This window comes from Phaseolus vulgaris, chromosome 7 (genome assembly GCF_000499845.2).
Source record: "Phaseolus vulgaris cultivar G19833 chromosome 7, P. vulgaris v2.0, whole genome shotgun sequence".
Classification (NCBI taxonomy): domain Eukaryota; kingdom Viridiplantae; phylum Streptophyta; class Magnoliopsida; order Fabales; family Fabaceae; genus Phaseolus; species Phaseolus vulgaris.
In genome coordinates, this window is record NC_023753.2 from 20,939,680 (window position 1) to 20,948,291 (window position 8,612).

The 8,612-nt window shown below is 37.0% G+C and overlaps 1 long non-coding RNA gene across 1 annotated transcript; it reads right to left on the bottom strand.

Moving 5' to 3' along the window:
• Positions 1–4,953: 4,953 nt before the first annotated feature.
• On the bottom strand, positions 4,954–5,595 carry LOC137828583 (uncharacterized). The gene is made up of 3 exons (XR_011083913.1): positions 5,413–5,595; positions 5,226–5,329; positions 4,954–5,110 (listed from the first exon to the last, which is right to left on the bottom strand). It is a non-coding gene; the product is annotated as an uncharacterized lncRNA (long non-coding RNA).
• Between the last annotated feature and the right edge of the window lie 3,017 nt (positions 5,596–8,612).

The window sequence follows — 8,612 nt, forward strand, 5'->3', positions numbered from 1 at the left end:
TACAGCAAATAACACTTCAACCACGAACGAATCAGCGACCGAACGGAGAAGATTCAAGAAACCGCGTAAGAACCTCAAGAACACCGCAAACCTTCGAAGAAAACCGCTGCTTCACCAAAACCACCGTTTCCCCTCGAACCAAACAACCACTCGAAAAAACTCGAATCCACCGATCGAAAAACCAAACGAACGGTTTAAAACACAAACTTCACCGAACGAAACTCAAAGAAACCAAGAACGACGGTTGCACCAACACACAACTGCGCAGAAAACCTCGGAAACCTCCACGAACTCACGCTGTGGATGGGAGCACGTTTTACACGGCCCCACGGTGGGCGCCTGATGATCCTGTCTGTTGACCGGAGCGCTGGAGAATGCCTCGTCAAAGGATCGACGTGCGCGCCGCTTCTTACTTCCGTTCCTCCTCTGGATCTATCTCAAGAACCTGCAAAGAAACGATACGGCGCCGCTGCGGCCGATCGCACTTCGACGCTCAAGTCAGTGACGGTATCACCAAATACTAAGAACTGGAACCGTGCAAATCTCTCTCACAAACAGCTCTGTCACTCGCAAGCGTAAAGTGTATGAACTGAACGTGCGTACCTTAGAAAATCTGTTAGGAACTCTTATATACCTGGTGGTTTTCTCTCTCCTGGCAGTTACAGGCTTGGACACGTGGCCTGCATCTAACCGTACACGTGCCATCATCTGGAGGCTCACTGACTTGGCGCTGCTTCTACTCTCATTTTGGCTAAGTTACCTATGCATGGTACTGCCCAGTGCATAGCTAACTCAGGAGTGCGATCTCTACTGGAACTGGCGAGGTAGGGCCTTCATACACCTTCCCTGTGGTCTCGCCGGCCGCCTTCATAATCTGCTTCTCCTTTAACTTCGGCGATGTATTTGTTCTGGCGATCTCCGACTGTCTGGTCGCCTGAGTCTGTATCTGGCGACTTCGTCCTCAACCTGGCGATCGCCTATTCTGGTAAGCTAGAGATCGGAACACGCCAACTTAACTATGGGCGACTACACGTGCCTCCTGACTTCCTTCTCAACTGTCAACCTGGCGCCTTGTCAACACGCCTACACTGCAACAGGATGCCACGTCATCGCATCCGACCATCAGGGCGGTACAAGTATCAATTTGTGTTGTTTAGTTTGGTAGATGTGCGTTTAGGTGTAGGTCTTAGAGTAGCTGGTAGAAAAATTGATTTAAGGAAAAGTAGTATTATATCTCACATAAGGAGTTTTTTTGAAGAAGGTCATGTAACTGTGGAAATGATATATTCTGTTATTTTGAAACTTGGGAATGATATTTCCTCATAGAACTTTTGTAAGTTGTATATCTTGTTAGGTTTGTCGGAGTTTATTCTCCCTACTAGATTGGGTTTAGTTCATGATGGGTTGTTTAACCTTGTTGATGATTTAGACAAACTTGATATGTACAATTGGGGGGGTTTAGTGTATGAGATTTTGGTTGATAGTTTGTGTTCAGCTTCAAAATGGATTACGTGGGGAAATATGTCGTATATCCATGTGGATGGTTGCGTTTACCTCTTGCAGGTAATATGAAACATTTTTGTTATTGGTAAATGTTTGTAATAATTGTGCATCTGTGTTGACGTTTTAATAAATGGTTTTTTTGTATTCATTGTTCAGATATGGGCGATGGAACATTTGTTCTCTTATAAGCGTCAAGTACCTACGTGTGGGAATAAATATCCCCGTATCATGCATTGGATGGATGTTAGAGTTGGTGACCATGAACTTGGACATGGTTTGCGTAAGAATAAGGTATGTTTTTTTTTTGTACTTTGTATTACATTAATGTTGTTTTGAATGTAGATAATTAATTTTGGAATTATATATGTCAACAAATAGGTTATTCTTGAGTTATGTGCTTCCAATGAAGAACTTTGCAGTAAATTTGTTGAAGAAGCTTTTGACCAAATTGGGTGTCGAATTACGAAGAAGAAACCAACAAAGGATGAAGTTCGTGCAATGAGGGTGAAAGTTCTTGAACTAATGCGGAAATCTGAGGAGCAGGAAGTATTAATCACAAGTATGGATAGTTGAGTTAATTGCAAGGAGAAATTGTCTTCGTCGTGATACTCAGTCAGAAGTAGTTGAAGTTGAACCTCTTGCAATGGATTGCACATACTTCAAAAAGGCAGAAAGCAGTCATGAAGATTTAGATGAAGATAAACAATTACATGTAGATGAAGTCCAACCAAATGAAGAAGTCAACAGTCATGAAGATGTAGATGAAGATAAACAATTACATGTAGATGAAGTCCAACCAAATGAAGAAGTGAACATGTTTCCTAAAATGAACGGTGAACCAAGGAAACGTTTCAAGAGTGCTGTTTTGAAAACACCTTGGACCACATATTCAAGGAGGAAGCCAAAAAAACCCAAAAATTGATGCTTCATTAATGGATATGTTTTTAGGTGCTTTCTGTTTTTAAGTTAGTAAATTTATGCTTTATTGACATTGTTGAAACCATTGTAATTTGTAGTATTGCACCAATAATTTTGTTCAGGAGTAATTATTGTGGAAACTCTGAATGTGTAAGTGGATTAATTTTGTTATTCATTAATAGTATTGTTATTGATTAATTATGTACTATTGTTTTTATTATTCAACTTTGTACTGAATGGTGGCAATTATATTGTCAACCCTGTTTGCATCCAAAAAAACCCAAAAGTTATATAGTCTTTCACCAATGAATGGGCTAAACCTCCAATGAGGTCCTTGGACTCCCATGTGAACCCTCTTTGCATCAAAAAACCCCAATAGTAATTTGTCACTTGCAGGACCAAATGACAGTGCAAGAAGTTGAACATAGGTCCCCAGTTAAAATCAAAGGGGTCACCACTTACATTAAAACACCAGAATTTGAGGTAGTCTTTCACGAATGAATAGTTTGAACCTCTAATGAGGTCCCTGGACTCCCATGTGAAGCATGTTTGCATCTAAAAAACCCAAAACTAATCACTCACTTGGAGGACGAAATGAGTGTGCAAAAAGTTGAACATAGGTCCCCAATTAAAATCAAAGGGGTCCCCACTTACATTAAAACACCAGAATTTGAGGTAGTGTTTCACCAATGAATGGCCTGAACCTCCAATGAGGTCCCTGGACTCCCATCTGAACCATGTGTGCAGCCAAAAAACTCAAAACTAATCACTCAGGTGGAGGACTAAATGAGTGTGCAAAAAGTACAACATAGGTCCCCAGTTAAAATGAAAGGGGTCCCCACTTACATAAAAAGACCAAAAATTTGAGGTAGTCTTTGACCAATGAAGGGCCTGAACCTCCAAAGAGGTCCCTGGACTCCCATCTGAACCCTCTTTGCAGCCAAAACACCCAAAACTAATCACTCAGTTGCAAGATTAAATGACTGTGCAAAAAGTACAACATAGGTCCCTAGTTAAAATGAAAGGGGTCCCCACTTACATTTGCAGGATTAAATGACTGTGCAAAAAGTACAACATAGGTCACTAGTTAAAATGAAAGGGATCTCCACTTACATAAAAACACCAAAAATTTGAGGTAGTCTTTGACCAATGAATGGCCTGAACCTCCAAAGAGGTCCCTGGACTCCCATCTGAACCCTCTTTGCAGCCAAAACACCCAAAACTAATAACTCACTTAGAGGACCAAATGACTGTGCAAAAATTTCAACATAGGTCCCCAATTAAAATCAAAGGGGTCCCCCACTTACATAAAAACACCAAAAAACCGAGGTAGTCTTTGACCAATGAATGGCCTGAACCTCCAAAGAGGAATCCAAAAAAATATTTGAAAACAATGACCATGTAGAAAGTTGTTCTTGGGTCCCCACTTATTAACACATGGGTCCCCACTTACAGTATAAGGGTTTCTATGACCACCACATCATGGTAAAACCCACCCAATTAACATTAATATAGTCCAACTATGTGTCACTTACACACAACATTCACTTCCATTTACAGGAATCCAAAAAAATATTTGAAAATAATGACCATGCACAAAGTTGTTCTTGGGTCCCCACTTATTAACACATGGGTCCCCACTTCCAGTATAAGGGTTTCTATGACCACCACATCATGGTAAAACCCACCCAATTAACATTAATACAGTCCAACTATGTGTCACTTACACACAACATTCACTTCCATTTACAGGAATCCAAAAAAATATTTGAAAATAATGACCATGCACAAAGTTGTTCTTAGGTCCCCACTTACAGTATAAGGGTTCCAATGACCACCACATCATGGTAAAACCCACCCAATTAACATTAATACAGTCCAACTATGTGTCACTTACACACAACATTCACTTCCATTTACAGGAATCCAAAAAAATATTTGAAAACAATGACCATGCAGAAAGTTGTTCTTGGGTCCCCACTTATTAACACACGGGTCCCCACTTACAGTATAAGGGTTCCAATGACCACCACATCAAGGTAAAACCCACCCAATTAACATTCATACACTGCAACTATGTCTCACTTACACACAACATTCACTTCCATTTACAAGAATCCAAAAAAATATTTGAAAACAATGACCATGCACAAAGTTATTCTTGGGTCCCCACTTATTAACACACGGGTCCCCACTTACACTATAAGGGTTCCAATTAATTTATTAACAAAGACCTTCACATTACTGTGCTCCAATGACAACCTTCTGCCCAAAATATGATATAAAACAATACTTAAACTAAATAAGTTAAATGAAATTGAGAATACTTCCATTCATGAAATAAAAGTATCTATCATCAGCTCATAATAACTAACACTTTTTTTGTTACAATTGAAAGTGTACAATAAAAATCAAGGGCAATCTACTTCCAAATCTGTCAATACGGCTTTTCGTTGAACGTTAGACTCATGCAACACCCACGAAAATAGCATCTCTTGACGAAAGAGTAGGAGCTCCTTCTAAATAATATATCATGGAATCAGTTTGCAATCACCAAACTATAAATAAAACGTGTTAAGTAATCAAAATAACTCTTACCGTGGTGTAATTGGGAAAGGTATTCCCTTCCAAGTGCTGTGAACCATTCCACAACTCCATATATTTCACAACTAAAATACCACAGTCATAACTGTATACAACCAAAATAAATTTAACCCTAAAGAACAATTCAAAATATTAACTCCAAACCAAATTAGAGAAAATATCAAATCAAAATAAATATGAATATTACTGTCAATACTAACCTATTCGGTTGTAGGGGAACATTTTCTTTTACCAATGAAATTTGAGCACCACTCTTTCCAGAAAATTCGTCAAGAATTTCAAAAAGGTGTTGTAGACGATCAACCTACAACATGCAATTTAACAACAATGATAAAGAAATCCAAACCAAATATATTCATAAGTATTCAAGAACATCCAGGTATTTACCATTGCTTTATCAATCTTGAATCGATCTTCAATTCCATTACCAATGGAGTCCAATACATGCAATTGCTTGGTTCGACAATTGAGTGCGTACAACCACCAGTGCTCCTTGAACACGGTTGGGACAAACACCTACAAAACGTTGCAAAGTTTAAAGTCACACTCAACATCACCATTCTAACAAACACCGACAAATTTCACAGAAAACATCAATAATATTAACTTACATAATCACAATAAGATATTCCCTGATATGGGAATAAAGCATTCTCATAAAATGACATGTAATCCAAACTAGACCATGAATTTTGTCCCCCATTGTTGATCATCTCCTTAATTACACGAGTCTGCAACAACAAACTCTATTATTAGTAATAACAAAAACTTAAAAGAAATCAAAATCAATTTAAATCAACACTAACCGCAAAAAACGGATTGAATGAAAAGCGATTCACCACTCCAAAATGAACAATTTGATTCATATTTAAGAAGCCGGTTACAAATAGCATAACCTACAAACACATTCAACATAACTAAGTAAATATTACAAGTAAATAGAACAACTACTACAATATGTACATTTTTACCATAATGTCAACTCTTGACCGCGACCTTAATGATTGCAAATCCAGCCTCGTCAACATGTTGTTTTGTATATCCACAATGACACTACATCAACATTTAACACCAACTCAATAATCAAGCAATAACAACAAATGAAGTAATGGCTACAATTATATGTACTTACCGTTTCATGTCAAACTTGAATGCAAAAAATGTTTTATAAATTTTGGAAATATCCAAACTGCATGAGCTTGGACCAACACACGTTGTTCCATGAGAGGTTGGGTTGGCTCCACGCACAAATCCAACTGACCACTCGTTTTCCTTAACAAGCATTTGTCTGACCTCTTTAATTTGCTTATCCAAATGATCAATTTTTAATTCGTTATCTACAACTTTCTTCTCAGAAAGTTTGTGCTGGTAAAGTAAGTCATCCCACTCACTTTTACCACCACTACCTTCCCCAACACCCTCATCAGAATCTGCTAAGGCTTCTTTCAAAATTTGGATTTCTTCCTCTTCAGCACTTACTGGCCAATCCCATACAATCTAAAAAAAAAATTACTTTTGAGTTAATCTAAATTTTCTGCAATAACATGCACCAAAAACTAAACAATTCGCAAATATACCTCAGCAAATAAAAAAAACTTCATGTAACCTTCTTCCACGATTATTAACACTCGGCCAATGCAAAAATCGTGGAAAACCAATACATTGGGCACGGTCGCCAACACCCACATGGTGAACCGCCCACACCTATTTCCAAAAACATAATACGCAACTAATTAACAATTAAACAAAATCACTAATAATTTAAGACAACATAATTTTACAAATTTTAACTAACCTGCAAAACAACGACACAACCTGCCAAATATATTTCACTAACATTCTTCTCTTCATAGTAAACTTGGGATGCCCTCGTCAAACTTGTAACTAAGACATTATACACTGCACCCCCCAATTATATAATTGTAATGCATCTAAATTGTCTAAACACTTAAAAGCAAAAGAAGTAAATGTTTTAGAAGTTCTAGGAACATAAAATACATATATCCCTAACAATATGTATAACCTAACAAAATCATCAACATTTTTTTTTCTGTTCAGATTTTTATCCTCCAACTTTTTCAAAATTGTTGATAAATTAATTTCCTCCCCTTCATCAAACAATGTATTCACAACACCTCCCCCGTCATTCTCCATTTTCACCTCCTCCCCCACAACCGGCAATCCTAATGCAAAACACACATCAAGAGTTGAAAATGGAACTATACTTTTTCTAATCCTAAATGCTTCCTTATCGGCTGCCCATCTACTTACTAGTTATCTCATGAGGCTGTTAGAAATCTCCAACACTTTGTCCATTTCAAGCATCCACTTAAATGAAATTTGTTTAATCCTTTCTTGTTGAAACCTACTAAGTTTATGGTTGACATCAACAATATATTGAGTCAGCACATTGTGCCTAACTCGTACCTGCAACATCAGAACATAAACCAATAACAACAACTTTATTTATTCAACCATGTCAATTCACAAAATATTCAACTATTATGAACAAAATGTAAAATTAGTACCTTCATATTAGCTTTTGCATGAGGGACAAAATTCTTGGACCGTGAAGTTTCCATTCTTTAAACCTTCAAAAAACCAATGACCACCACATCATGTTAAAACCCACCCAATTAACACTAATACAGTCCAACTATGTGTCACTTACACACAACATTCAGTTCCACTTACAGGAATGCAAAAACAAAATTGAAGACAATAACCATGCAAAAATTTATTCATGGGTCCCCACTTATTAACACATGGGTCCCCACTTACATTATAAGGGTTCCAATGACCACCACATCATGCTAAAACCCACCTAATTAACATTGATACCATCCAACTATGTCTAAACTGTTGAAGATGGTTGCTGCCCCTTCAAGATTGTGTTTGATGAAGACTTATATGTAGTGTTTGATGAAGACTTATATGTACATTTCATTTGTATTTTTCTTTGCTTTAAGTATGTCTTAGGTAGTGCTTAGAGGTTGTCTAAGAGTGGGCTTTTTGCTGAGTAACTCACCTCATAACCACTGGCCATGTGATAAGAACAAGCATAAGTTTTCTTAAACTATTTTTCACATGTTTTACACAAAAACACGTTTACTGCATAAAAATAAATCTGTTCTTTTCTAAATAAACAGATTCATTTTTTTCACTGATGCCTTGGCTAAGTCTTGTAAAAATTAGATTTTGTGCATCAGGTATTTTGACTAAGTCTTCTTCTTTTCAAAACGACTGAGTTTTAAATAGTTAAACTTTCTCTGTTTTCGTTTTGAAAAATAAATCTGTTCATCTGTAAATGAATAGATTCTTTTTGTCTCTGGTGCCATGTCAAGCTTAAACGTTTTCAGTTTTATCTCTGCACCAGAATGGTTGACTAAGTCACCTCTCTTAACAGATTCTCTAACTGTTTTTTGAAAATAAATCTGTTCTTTTTATTTTCAATCGGTTCATTTTATAACAACTTTAACTGTTTTTCAAATATCTGTTATAAGCTGGTTTTCTATAAAATGCAAACTTGTTTTCTGAGTTAATAAGCAATTCAACAGTTCATACATTTGCAAAAACAAGTTTTTACA